The 13,971-nt window shown below is 38.5% G+C and overlaps 1 protein-coding gene across 3 annotated transcripts in view; it reads left to right on the top strand.

The window, feature by feature from the left end:
• The first annotated feature begins 12,652 nt into the window (after positions 1-12,652).
• Positions 12,653-13,971, top strand: part of BOC (BOC cell adhesion associated, oncogene regulated) — a 98,596-nt gene continuing 97,277 nt past the window's right edge. Inside the window, exon 1 of one of the 3 annotated variants that reach the window (XM_023499000.2) lies at positions 12,653-13,091. The gene's annotated coding sequence lies outside the window, so the exon portion shown is untranslated. Of the gene's footprint in view, positions 13,092-13,137; positions 13,890-13,971 lie in introns of those variants that run through there. The other 2 variants (XM_003763587.2, XM_031959669.1) reach the window with 2 other exon arrangements.

Genomic DNA, 13,971 nt, shown 5'->3' on the forward strand with positions numbered 1-13,971 from the left:
GAACCATAGTGGAGCCAGTAGACTGTTGTTTTTGTTTTTTTTTTCTAGTAGACTGACAAGCTGACAATAGCCAAAACAAACCCTATATACAACCCTGTCCCATCAGAGCCCTCACCGTGCTGGAACATTTGAGAGAGTTGTCCTACTTGGAAAAGCTGTAGAAACTCCGCCCATCTAATTGTATGTTTATATATTCCATTATTATTTCTTGAATCCTATTAGTACACAATTCATGTATAGACTGAGTCATAGAAACTCCCACTTCTGGATGCTGCCATCCCTTAGAATATAAATGCAAACTCATTTATTAGAGCTCATTGATAAGAACAGCTAACATTCAGATGGCTGTTCAATGTTTACAGAGTACTTTACTGATATTCTGTTATTTGATCCACACAACAATCTTGGGCAGTAGTACTATTATTATTGTCATTTTACAGATGAGAAAACTGAGGTAGAGAGAGAGATCACATTGCTAAGAAATATCTGAGGCTGGATTGGAACTCAGGTCTTCCTGACTCTAGCTTGGCTATCTTTTTACGTGCATCTAGCTGCCCCATCCTTGATTTCTCATTTTTCCTTCTCCCATATCCACTCATCCAATTGGATACCAACTCTTGTTGCTTCTACCTCCACATTTCTTCTACCCAACACCTTCTCGCTGCTCACAAAGCCACCACTCTAGTTCCACTCTCATCCCCACTGATCTGGACCACTGCAATAGCCTAATTTATCTCCCTCTATCCTCTCTACTACATTTTCCACTCAGCTGCCAAAGTGATTTTTATAAAGCATCATTCTGCACATGTTATTCTCCTACTCAATAAATTTCAGTGGGTCTTTATTGCCACTAGAACTCAAAAACGCGCCTCTGTTTGACAGGTAAAAACCTTTCACAATCTGACCTTGCCTGATCTTTTCAGCCTTATTATACATTGCTTTCCTTTACCTCTACCTTGATTCAATCCAAGAATCAGCTCAAATCCCACCTTCTATTGGGGTCTTTTCTGATATTCTCCTTCCTTCTCTCCCCCACTCAAACCCTCCTCTCTCAATTTATCTTCCATGTATTCACTATATATTTTGAACATAACTGAAAATTTACGCATCTCCCACATAAGCTAACAGAGGGTAGGAGCTTTTTATGCCTTCCTTTGTATTCCCAGGTCTTTGTGCCTGACATATATGGATGAATGAATGAAAAAGCATTCTATGTGTAATGAACAATAGTGTATTAGGGATACAAACATACTAATGGAGGAAGTAACACCTATAGAAGGTTTCAACTACGAACCAACTTTTGGAAATTGCAAGGATTTGTCCATTAATTGGGGAAATGGCAGAACAAGTTGTGGTATATGATTGTAATGGAATAGTACTGTGCTATGAGAAATGATAAGTTCAGTAATCTTAGAAAAGCATGGAAAGGCTTGCATGAAATAAGGAAGAATGAAATAAGCAGAACCAAGGAAACATTGTATGTAGTAACATCAACACTGTCTTAAGAACAATTCTGAGTAAATAAGTCATTTACCTATAACTATATATATAGTCGACCACCTATAAAGGACTCTATTATAGAAATGCTTGTTTTATTTCATAAATTAAAAATAAATAAATGTGGAAAAAAAAGAAAGTTTCAACTGCAGGTCAGATGGAAAAGTCCTGTGATCCTTAGGGTACAGTTGCAAAGAAAAGGTTGATACATCTTTAAAGTTATTTCCACTGATAAAATAGTATCAGTATGCTTTTGAATCACTTGACAGTAACAAGGATTTGGGTGGTTTGAACTTTCTTGTATCTTTAAAAGCTATGTATGGCTATACCCACAGAAGCTGTTGTCAGGCTGTATCTCCATAGGGATGATAGTGGTTGGAGTCGTTCCAGGCGTAGTGTGGAGGATGCTGCTGCTCCTAGAGTTTTGGGGATTACTTGACATCAGTAGTAGTTGGTACTTTCTGCTGCCTTCAGCAGCACAATACCAAAGCCTAAGATTACTACAAGACCCAAGTAGAAGGAGTGATGAACTAGACTTTTGTGTTCAGGATTTTAGTCTGTCTTTGTCGAAGTCCATGGGGATGAACTAGTTGAGATGGTGATAGTGTTTTCCTGGCACAGAGACTCCTGTCTCTCCCTCAAGGTGTCATTCACACAGTAAGTACTTGCCAAATAAGCACAATTATATTTATATAGCATCCAAAAGTCTGCTAAGCACTTTAGAAATATCACTTCATTTTATCTCACAACAACTTTGAGAGGTGGATGCTATTATCTTTCCCATTTTATAAGATGAGGAAAGTGATGCAAACAGGACTTTCCTGGGGGTATATGGCTAGTATATGAGGAATTCATGTCTTCCTCACTCCAGTCCAAAGCTCTATCCACTATGTGACTTGTCTGCTAGTCACTTGGCACTTAGTAAGCACTTAATAAATGGTATTGGCTGACTTGACTGACCTCACACATTGTTCTGGTTCAGCAAAACTGATCTCTTCTCTTTGCTCCCTCCGTTGACATCCACAATGACTTTCTAGACTATGTAAAGGGTCATAAGCCCTTCAGCATTATCCTTTTCTGACTCACTAGGATAACTTTAGTTTCTTTGTTTTTCTTGTCATTATTCAATCATATCCAATTCTTCATGACCCCATTTGGGGTCTTCATGGCAGAGATACTAGAGTGATTTGCCATTTCCTTCTCCAGTTTATTTTACAGATGGAGAAACTGAGATAAACAGGGTAAAGTAACTTGCCGGGGTCACACAGCTAGTAAGTATCTGAGGGCAGATTTGAACTAAGGAAGATGAATCTTTCTGACTCCAGGCTCTGATGCTCTATCCACTGAGCTACCTAATTGTTCTTTTGTTGTTAGACTGTTCCCTAAGCACAATTTTTCCTCAGAACACAGTGAGGTAAGGTAGGATCAGACAAAGTAGAGGTGACTGTGTTTGTGTCACTGTTATGAATTTTGTCCCTTAGGATTTAAATAACATGATGATTTCTACTACACTAAAAAAAATAGACCTTTCATTTTTATATGAAAGAGAATCAAAATAAACCCTGGGGCAAAGCAAATAAGCAAGCCAACTACCTCCAAGTCTTGAAACACTGCCTGGGCATTCTAACTTCTCCTGTCCACTCCCCAACTTGCTTATGCTTCTCCATGAAGGCATCCCATTGCTTTAAAGAAAAAAAAACACTTTACAGGATGTGTGAGAAACTTCTTCTTTCTTAAATGGCTGACTGAGCAAATTTAACTGAGCCTGTTACCCACTGAGTTTCTTATCAAAGCTCTGAGGTCCAGTTTTCTTTGAGTTTTTGCTTTCATCTGGAATCTCTCGCCCCCCTGCCCTCCCTGCTGCCTTCAGCAGCACAATATCAAACAGCTGGAGTCTAGGCAGCCCCAGCTTCGGCAGTTTTTCAGTCTAACATGTGAAGGGGGAGGAGAGAGGTAGGGATTTTCACGTAGGACCAGATGGGGCTGAGCTGACTTCAGGATATCCCCTAGCCTGGATGAGCAGGGCCTTTATGTTCAAAGTCAACTTAGCACACAGGGATCCTTCTTTTCCTCCATCTGAGATACACCAGATCAATCTAGTTGGACGGCCCCAAAATTGTTTTGAAGTAATGTTTTGTTTTGTTTTGTTTTGTTTGTTTTTCACTTCTATGTCACAGGTTCATCTCCAATTCAAAGTCATGTCTTTCCAAGAACAGTTGGAGGTCTAAGGCCAATCTCTCTTTGATAGATATTCCCATAGATTATAATCCATGGTCAATATTTACACTATGGTTTTTAGCCTTAGAAAAAAACAAACTCTAGTTAATTCTAGTAGTAATGCCTGCTAATGGCAAAGTAGGAGGCATTGGGCCTAAATCTACAATTGTGCTGGTAGCCCAGCAATTTAACATTTAATTTTGAATTTACTTGCATTCTCTACTAATTGTTTCATGAATATTATTCTTATTTGTTCTTTTATTCATTCAGCAGGTTAGCCAGAATAATCTTCATAAGATATAATTCTGACTGTATTATTCTTTTATGTATATGTGTATGTATATATTTTTTCAAAGACTACTCCATATATAATAAATTCCAAACTCCTGAGGTTTCAAGGATCTCCATCAATTGACTCCAATTTACCTTTCCAAAATTATCTCCCAATACACTGTCATGTACTCTACCTTTCAAAGTGCCCAACTTAAATCTAGAAACTATTCCAAGAGAAATTAGTCCAATTACTCTGAACTACTCTCTAACCTTTATACATGCAATTTGCTGTCCTGGTTTTCTCTCTTTACTCATTATTCCATCTGCACTGAATGGCTCCCAAAGATCCCCACCATTTTTTCTGCTCAAGTTTTACTCAATCTTCTAAGTCTAGTTACAATGCTATATTTTTTACTTCATTTTTATTGGTTCCTGTGCAAGCATGCAAATGCCAGTTGCATGTGTAAATTCAAATTTTGTGATTCTTTGAACATAGGATAAGTTGAAGGAAGCATTGAGCTAAGACTTCCTTACTTTTGGGACTTGGACTTATAGTCTTAATGTCAGTGTATCAAGCTCTTCTGGAAGCTGTGTCTAGCAAATAGTATGAACTTAATAAATACTTGTTGACATGACTTATTGAGACAGAGTCAGAAGATCTAGGTTGGAGTCCTCCTTGGGGCGCCATTTATTATCTGTGCATCTGTAGTGGCTAGAGCACTGAGCCTGAAGTCAAGAAGATCTGAGTTTAAATCCTACCTTAGACCCTTATTAGTTATGTGACCTTGAAGGAGAGACTTAACTTCTGCCTGCCTCACTTTCCTCATTTGTAAAATGGGTATTTAATAATAGTACCTACCTTCCAGTGTTGTTGATAGGTCAAATGAGGCAATATTTTTAATAAGTATATTTCAAACTGAGTGAATACTCATCAGTTGAGGAATGGCTGAATAAGTTATGGTATATGAATGTTATGGAATATTATTCTTCTATAAGAAATGACCAGCAGGATGATTTCAGAAAGACCTGGAGAGACTTACATGTACTGATGCTAAATGAAGTGAGTAGAACCAAGAAAACATTGTATATAGCAACAACAAGATGGCGTGATGATCAATTCTGATGGATGTGACTCTTTTCAGTAATGAGGTAATTCAGAACAATTTCAATAGACTTGTGATGGAGAGAACCATCTACACCCAAAAAGAGGACTTTGGGGACTGAAAGTGGATCACAGCATGGCATTTTCACCTTTTGAATTGTTGTTTGCTCCCTTTTTGTTTTTATTCTCATTTTTTTTCCTTTTTGGTCTGACTTTTCTCATGCAGCATAATAAATGTGGAAATACTATAGAAGAATTGCACATGTTTAACCTATATTGAATTACTTGCTGTCTAGGAGAGAAGGAGGGGAAAAGGGAGGGAGAAAAATTTGGAACACAAAGGTTTTACAAGGGTGAATATTGAAAACTATCTTTGTATCTATTTAAAAAATAAAAAAGTTATAATTAAAAAAACTTTTATAATATTTCCAGATAGTTGGTTTCCTCTTGTAATCTTGTGTATTTTATCATGTCTTTAAAAACACTTCTGAGAAGGGGTTCTTTTTAGAAGGGCTCTCTAGAAGACCTCTTCTAGACTACAAAAGGTGTACATGTCATACAAAAAAAGGTTAAGAAACTCTGAACTAAGATGATCTCTAGGGGTCTTTTCAGCTCTAACATTCTGTGGGTCTACAAAGATATTTTCTTAAAAGTCCCTTGCAGGCACAACATAAATATATACAGGAATATAATCAGGAAACATCTTTTTATATCACTTATCTCATTCCTGTCATAACTCAGCTCTTTTCTTACTCCAATTTTCATTCTTTTCCTGATACTTTATTGAAATCCTGACCAAATTAAAGACTGGGAAATCTCTCTTTTCCAGGATTGGAAAAGAAAAAAGAAGAAAAGGTCAGCTCTGTAATTCTCACAGTGCTTACATCTTCCAACCTGAGGGTCCCTTTCCTTGTGATAATACTCTAAGCATTGGACAGGAGCAAGATGCTAGAGAGCCCGTTCAACTACTCTCAAGGCGAAAATCAGCAGAAGGGGGAAAACATGGCCCTGAGACTTCTCTCAACTTGTCTTGAGCAGCCAGGGAGTCGGCTAAAAACTCAAATGGCAAATGAAGGGAGAACTTAGACAAGCACAGTGCAGCCACCCTCAGGCAAAAGAGGGAGAGTTCAGGGTTGTAATGTTGTAACAACACTGTTGTAGTAATAATAATAATAACAATAATCCTACTAATAATAGCAATAATAAAAAACAATAAACATCTATTGAAGCAGCAGCACTGCCCTTGGTCATGCTACAGATGCTCATCTAGGGAAATGGTCCCTGCCAAGTGAATTTTACAATCTAAACAATACAGGAAAGGCAACCCTGGGGAATAGAGATTGGGATGCTTGGGGCAGAGAAGGAAAAGGAAGATGGGTCATTCTCCCCGAGGTGAATGCATTGGCACAGTATTCTGCCTTCTGTCCTTTTGGGGCTCACTGGATCTCAGCCCAGAACTATGTGTCAGTAAGAACATTAGGTTTTCAAAGGGAAATCTGAAAAAAAAAAATGCTGAGGATAGAAAAGAAGCAAAAACATAATTCAGGAGGGAAATATAGAGAAGGTCTGAAGCTAAAAGGGAAAAAGGCAATGAAAAAGGAGTTAAGTAATGTTCCCAACTGCAGAGTTTAGCTAATGTCACAAAAATAATAAGAAGAGAGCAGCATTCTTGGCCTTGATAAGAAGGCAATATAGAAAAGTCAACTTGAGTTATTAGAGTGCCTGTTTTTCCTTTATTTTAAGGCCCTTTAAATAATCTTTATTTTATTATTACACATATATAACATATATCAAATTGCTTACCATTTTAGGAAGGGGAAGGAGGAGGAGGGAGTAAAAAAAATAGAACTCAAAATCTTGTAAAAATGAATGTTGGGGCACCTAGGTGGTTCAGTGGATAGAGCACCAGCCTAAAGTCAGGAGGACCTGAGTTCAAATATGGTCTCAGACACTTAATACTTCCTAGCTATGTGACCCTGGGCAAGTCACTTAACCCCAATTGCCTCAGGAAAAAAAAGAATATTAAAGATTGTCTTTAAATATAATTGGGAAAAATAAAATACTATTAATAAACAAATTATTTTTATACAACTCATTTCCCAACATACTCTAAGTCAATGGTGTTAAATTCAAATAGAAACTGATTACTGCCTGCTTCAGATTAATAGAGAAAACCACAAATTAACATTATTGTATTTATTTTGTTAAATTTTTTTCTCAATTATATTTTAATCTGATCCTGATCATATTTGAGAGTTGTTGCCTCCAGGCAGTGAGTTTGATACCTCTAGCCATTTTCTGCCATTGTGTGTCAGTGTGTGTGTTTGTGTTGTGTATGTTTAACATTCAGCATCCATATTCCCCAGCCTCTGTCATCTACTGCCCAGACTGGTCATTGTATTAATTTGATTTATTTTTCTAATTCATATGACTTTAGTCACTGTGACTATAGTTCTCTTGGCTCAACTTTCTTCACTCTGTATTACTTCATGTGTATTCCCATTTTTCTTTGAATTTCTCTTGTCATTTTTTTCTTTTTTTTCTTTGTCATTTCTTATGGCACAAGACTATTTCATTATATTCCTATGCCACAGTTCATTAATCTATTCCTCATTTAAGGGACACCCTCTTTATTTCTAGCTTTTTTGCTACCATAGAAAGAACTACTTTGAATAATTAGATATGTGAAACTTTTCTGTCTTTGACCTTCTTGTGGTACAAGTGCAGTAACTGGATGCCTACTATGTTATATTATCACTTGCAATAATATGTAGTGGTATTAATGATGGAATTAAAAAGAATTGCCAAAAAAACTATAGATCCTTTTTTTATCCTTCCTGAGAATATATTTTTCTGGATTCTCAGTGAAGAACAGAAGAGTCCCCATCACAGTGACACCAGTGCTTAGATAGATGTAGAGGCCCTACATTTTGCAAATTAATTCCTAATTCATCCTCTCAACTTTCCTCTCAGATATTTTAGTGCTGCTAAAATCTGGATTTAAAAAACAAACTGGCTCATTTTCTACTTTAACAACCTTCTTTCTCTTTCCTCACTCTTTCCATCCTTCATTCAGGACAGATCTCTGCAAAACCTGAAGTTTTATCATTTTTTTCCTCTTTCAAAAGTAATACAAAGCCAAAAAGTTTTAAATTAATTTCTGACAAGACAATTTTTAAAAATATGTTTGGCTTAATATATATGCATATATATATTTAAAGCAAACTTTAAATAATAACTAACATTTATGTGTGTATACACATACATACATGTGCATCTGTGTATATGTATACATTTGTATATATATATATGTGTGTGTGTGTGTATATATGTACATATGATTTGTAAAGAACTTTGCTTCCTTTTGGGGAACAGGCCCAGGCTGGTCATACATTATTCCCTTTCAGGCTGTGCTTTTCAACTAAGACTTATCCACCAATCTCATTCCCATTCCTCAGCACCAGTAGAGTTTCTCCTCTTCCTCCTTTTCAGCTCCTTTTTAGGTGTTGTCTTCCCACTATTTGTAAGCCCATTAAAGGTAGAAACTATCTTTCATTTTGTTTGTATGTATATCCTTTAGGCTTAGCACATGCCTTGCATATAGTATGAATGCTTGTTGCCTATAGCCTGATTTCATTGACGTTCATAGGTCATGTACAATGCTCTGTTGTTCTGCAATCTCTATGGAAATGTTTGTCTTAGTGTTTAAATTTAGAAAAAAAATCTTTCACTCAAAAAAGTGATTAGATAAATTTTTAAAATTATTTTTTGATAGCTGCATATTGAAACCCAAATTAGAATAACAGCTTTCACACTGGAATAGGTCTGAAAGGTCACTAAGTCCAACTCCTACCCAATTCATGAATCCTATGGATGACATCCCCAACAGCTGGGCATCCAGTCTCTGTCTGAAGACCTGCAGCAGGGACATGAAACTTACATTACACCTGCTAGGACCTGATTCACTCTTTATCTGGATAACTCTAATTGATAGGAGGTTTTTCTTTACCTTGAACCAAAATTTGCCTCTGTAAGCATCCACTAATTTGTACTGGTTCCGATTTGGTTAGTTGCATTTTCTTTAACTTTCCCAGAAATTTTCCGGAATGTATAATTGGAGAAATTAGATACGGAAGAAAAGCTGCCAAGTGGTTCAGTGGATAGAGTCATGAGCCTGGAGTCAGGAAAACCCGAGTTCAAATTCAGCCTAATACACTTATTAGCTGTGTGACTCTGGGCAAATCACTTGACTTCCATTCACCTCAATACAATGGAGACGGAAATGGAAAGCCACTCAAGTAATCTTGCCAAGAAAGCTCTGTGAATAGTAGAGTGTTTGGGGTCACCAAAGTCTTACATGACTGAAAAACAACAACAAAAATAGTGGGGTTAGATCAGAAAACTTGCATGACTTAAGAAGAAGATGGCATTTGCTGATGTCACAGGGCTTTCTCTACAACCCTGCATATTCCCCCAACAAGCTGTTCTGGGAATTGTTCAGATTGAAGAGATACACTGCCCAGGCATGGACTACTGAGGGCAAAGCTACCAATACTAAGTATCTTCTTAACAAAGAGTCTCTTACATTGAGAACTATTTTCATTGGAGTTTCTTAGCTAACACTATCACTTCTACTCATGAGAAGGATCAATAGAAAGAGCAAAGACATGCCTTCCCAATTTAGGAGCAGAGATGATAGATAGATAGATAGATAGATAGAAGTAGATGTGGATTAGATAGAAAGTAGATAACAGAGAGAAAGAGAAAGAGAAAAGTGGGAGGGAAGGAGGAAAAGAGGAAGGGAAGCAGAGAAGGAAGGAGGGAGGGAGGGAGGGAGACAGAGATGGGGATATATAGAAAGATAGTAGATGATAGACAAATAGAAAGATAGAAATATAAATAGATAGAGGTAGTTAGACAAAGATAGATGTAGGTAGATAGAAAGATAGTAGATAATAGATAAATATAGATAGGTAGAGATATATGTGGGTAGATAGAAAGATAGTAGATGATAGAAAGATAGTCAGAGAAAGATAGGTAGACAGATAGATGTAGTTAGGCAGAGAGATGTAGGTAAATAAAAAGATAGTAGATAGATTAATATAGAGATAGAGATAGGTAGTTAGATAAACTATAGGTAGTTGAACAGATAGATATATGTGGGTAGTTAGATGGATAGATAGCTAGATGATTGATAGATAATTGTAACAGTCTTAGCAAATCTTCTCTCTCAGATCTAAACATACTGTACCTCTGTTCTAAAGATTTCCTTCATTGTCTGGCTATAAACTCCTCGGCCTGGCATTTTAAAATCCCAACAATTTCACAGTTTTCAGCCTTGCCTCACTCCCCAATTCTTTACATTTTTTATTTGCCAGACAAAATATCTATTCTCAAATCCCATGTTCAATTTTTCCACTATCATGGATTCACACATTTAAGCCAAGCTTGTTACTAGATGATAGAAAAATGAAAGAGTCCATTCCTCCAAGGATTTCCTTCTTATCCTTGCCTAGTCCAATTCAGTAAACATTTACTAAATATCTACATTCAAGGAACTGTTGAAATTCTTCAAGGCCTTCAAAGCCAAGTTCAGATGCTTCTTGTTCCATGAAACCAAATGATTTATAAGTTAATACTAGATGTATTATGAGGCTCATTCGATAGTGCTGAGTCAGGAGGATCGGAGTTCAAATGGGACATTAGACACTAGTCACGTGACCATCAGAGAAAGTCACTTAACCCTGCTTGCCTCAGTTTCTTCATCTGTAAAATGAACTGGAGAAGAAGACAGCAAATCATTCTGTTACCTTTGCCAAGAAAGTCCCAAATAAGGTCACAAAGAGTTGGACAACACTGAACAATAACAACAATAAAAATTTTTAGACAGCTAGGTGGCACAGTAGATAAAATGCCAAGGGTGGAGTCAGGAAAACTCATCTTCCTAAATTCAAATCCAACCTTTCTAGCTACTTGACCCTGCATAAGTCACTTAACCCTGTTTGTCTCAATTTTCTCATCTATAAAATGAGCTGAAGAAGGAAATGGCAAATCACTCTAGCATTTTTGCCAAGAAAACTTCAACAGGATCCAGACACAAATAACAAATACAACAATCTTTCTATGCTTTTTCTTCTCACTCTCAGATCTCCAGCTAAGATATTTTCAAGCACCCAGGCATATATAACAAAAAGTATCTAGATAACCAAGACAAAGAAACTAGTATCCATCTGATTTGCCTAGATAATTAAGGAAAAAGTATAGTAGTTTTAATAATATTGTTGATAACATTTAATAATATTATTTTAACAAAAAATGTTCATATATTTGATCTTATTTGGGCCTTACTAGAACTCTGTAAAACATGTAGGGTTAAATGCATAACTATCTCCATATTACATGGATATGGAAACTGAGATCCAGAGAAGTATTTGACTTGCCTGGGGCCTGAATGGCAAAATCAGGTTTAGACATTTACTGCCCTTTTTGACTATTTTACCTCTTTACCTATTCGACTATTTCTTCAACTGTAAAATAGGATAATAATAGCATCTACTTCACCCTAGGAAGACCTTACTTATTAGCTGTAATTATTAGTAATCTCAGTTCTGTTACCAACTGCAAGATGTATGACTTTTAAAAAGTCACTTCACTTCAGTTTCATCATCTAAGAAGTTGGATTAGATAGTCTCCAAAGTTCAGTTTTGGGCTAACATTCTATGATTTACCCTAGAGAGGAGAAACCAATACTGCAGCTGATTATGGGATCATTTGGCTCCACACAGTTCTGAAACATTTCCTGTCTCGATATTTTGTCTGGGATCAAGCTAATAATTACAAGGGGGGGGGAGGGAGGGAGGGAGATGTGTCTCCTTCAGAAATTGCCCCCTCCCCAAATCCATCCTTTCCCTTTGCAGCTGTTCCCTTATTCCCTGGATGATGAATAAGACCAGGTCAGGGAGCTTTCAACTTTGAGCCTTTGCAGCCTCCTTCTCCACAGGACAAGGGGTGGTAGGGAGAAGGGCCAGGACTGATGAGTCTTACCAGTGATTTTCAATTATTATATTCGCTGATTTGGTTCTTTCTATCCCTGGACACACACACCTTCCCCAATAATAGCAACTTTGTATCTAACTGGTTAACCACAATTTTTGCAGAGAAGGGAAGGGATCTGAGAAGGAATGGAAGAAGTGAGGGAAAAAGGATGCAAAGCTGAGTAGGGGGGCAAACATCTGAAATTCCCAAGATGAGGCTAAGAAGAGAGTTGGAAATAGAGGAGAGGAGAAGGAAAATAGGAGAAAGCTGGAGGTTGAAAGTTGCTTTTAAGGAAGAAACTGAGGAGGAGGGGAAAAAAAAAACTATAGAAAGATTTGAGGGAAAAAAAGGTAACAAAAGTTAGGTGCTTTAGAGAGAAATTGACCAAATATTTAGGACACCAGTTGTTTTTTTTTTTTTTTTCCTTCTGTTTCCTTTCCAGAACTATTTTTTTTTCTTTCCTCCTTTTTGCTCCTCCCCCCTCTTCTCTGTCTCCTCCTCCTCCTCCTCCTCCTCGCGGGGGGAATGGGAGGCTCCAAAGCTGGAGTAGCGAAAGAAGGAATTGTTTGAGAGTTCAGTCATCCAAAAAACCTCCTTCCATATGGAGGGTCCGGGTGCCCTCATAGCAATGCCTCTTTCCTTCTCCTCCTCCTCCGTCTCCTCCTCCTCCCGCCGACACTGCCACCGCTTCTTCCTCCTCCTCCTTCCCTGAATACCAAACCCATCACCCGACACACTTAGACTTCCACGCAAACCCTCCTTTGCTCACTTCCTACCAAACCATCCGGCCTGGAAATTCTCAACTTCAGATTGCCTTTGTTGCTCCAGCGATTTTCTCTCTTCATTTGGAGGTGTGTGTGTGTGTGTATGTGTGTGTGTGTGTGTGTGTGTGTGCGCGCGCGTTGCCATCCCAGAGCCCTGGCCCTGGGTTCCAAGTTTCCACTTCTCAACACCCGCTGCTTTAGAGGTGAGTAAAACAATCTCAAAGAAGTTTTTAAAAAAAAGAAAGAAAAGAAAAAGTCTCGCCTGGATGTTTTTGTTTGTGGTTTGTTTTGTTTTGCCGGGGTGAAGTGCAGGATGGAGAGTCGAGCTTTTTATTGGGGAAGGAGGGGTTGCTGCTTGAGGAGAGAAGGAATTGATTCTCCAGACCCGGAACGATGTGAATTTCTGGTCTGGCCGGAGGCTGGGATCTGAGTTTGGGAAGTTGCCTGGCGAGCCGCAGCCAGAGATCTTTGTGTGCCTGGATGCTGGAGCCTTGAGCATCGAGGACCCGGCAGATTGCAAAAGTTTGTCCGAGGGAAAAAAGTTTGTCCGAGGCCGCGCCGTAACCTTGTCCCCGAAGGCTGGGGTCTGCGTAAAGGCGCCGTGATCGAGAGCAGGGACCGAGAAGCGTTCTTCCTGTCGGTATCCCCCGGGGTCTCCCCCTAGATCTTCCCATTCAGTGGTCACCCGGCAGCTCGTTGATTTCACTCAGCACTCCCGGGCAGTTGCGCCAAACCAACCGAGGGCCTAAGGACTGGCTCCTCCAACCACTGCCGCTGCTTTCCCCCAACTTCCCCGAAGATTTACACCAATTCTTTCGGCTTCCCTACTCCAGGCCGCTGGATACCACTTACCCACAAAACTTTCCACTTTAGCCCCTCGCAGAAATGAGGGTGATTAATATCTAAATTGAAAGAAATTGTTTTAAAGAGAAAAGGAATGGAAAGGCAGGACCGGGAGGATGAAGGGAAGAAATAATGTTGGAGAAACTCCCAGGAGTAGGGTATGTGTGTATATTTGGGACTAGGATGGCATTGAAGGATGGGAGAAGGGTGCAGGTTTGGAGAATGGAGAAAGGTTGGCGT

This window comes from Sarcophilus harrisii, chromosome 3 (assembly GCF_902635505.1).
Source record: "Sarcophilus harrisii chromosome 3, mSarHar1.11, whole genome shotgun sequence".
In the NCBI taxonomy this organism is placed as follows: domain Eukaryota; kingdom Metazoa; phylum Chordata; class Mammalia; order Dasyuromorphia; family Dasyuridae; genus Sarcophilus; species Sarcophilus harrisii.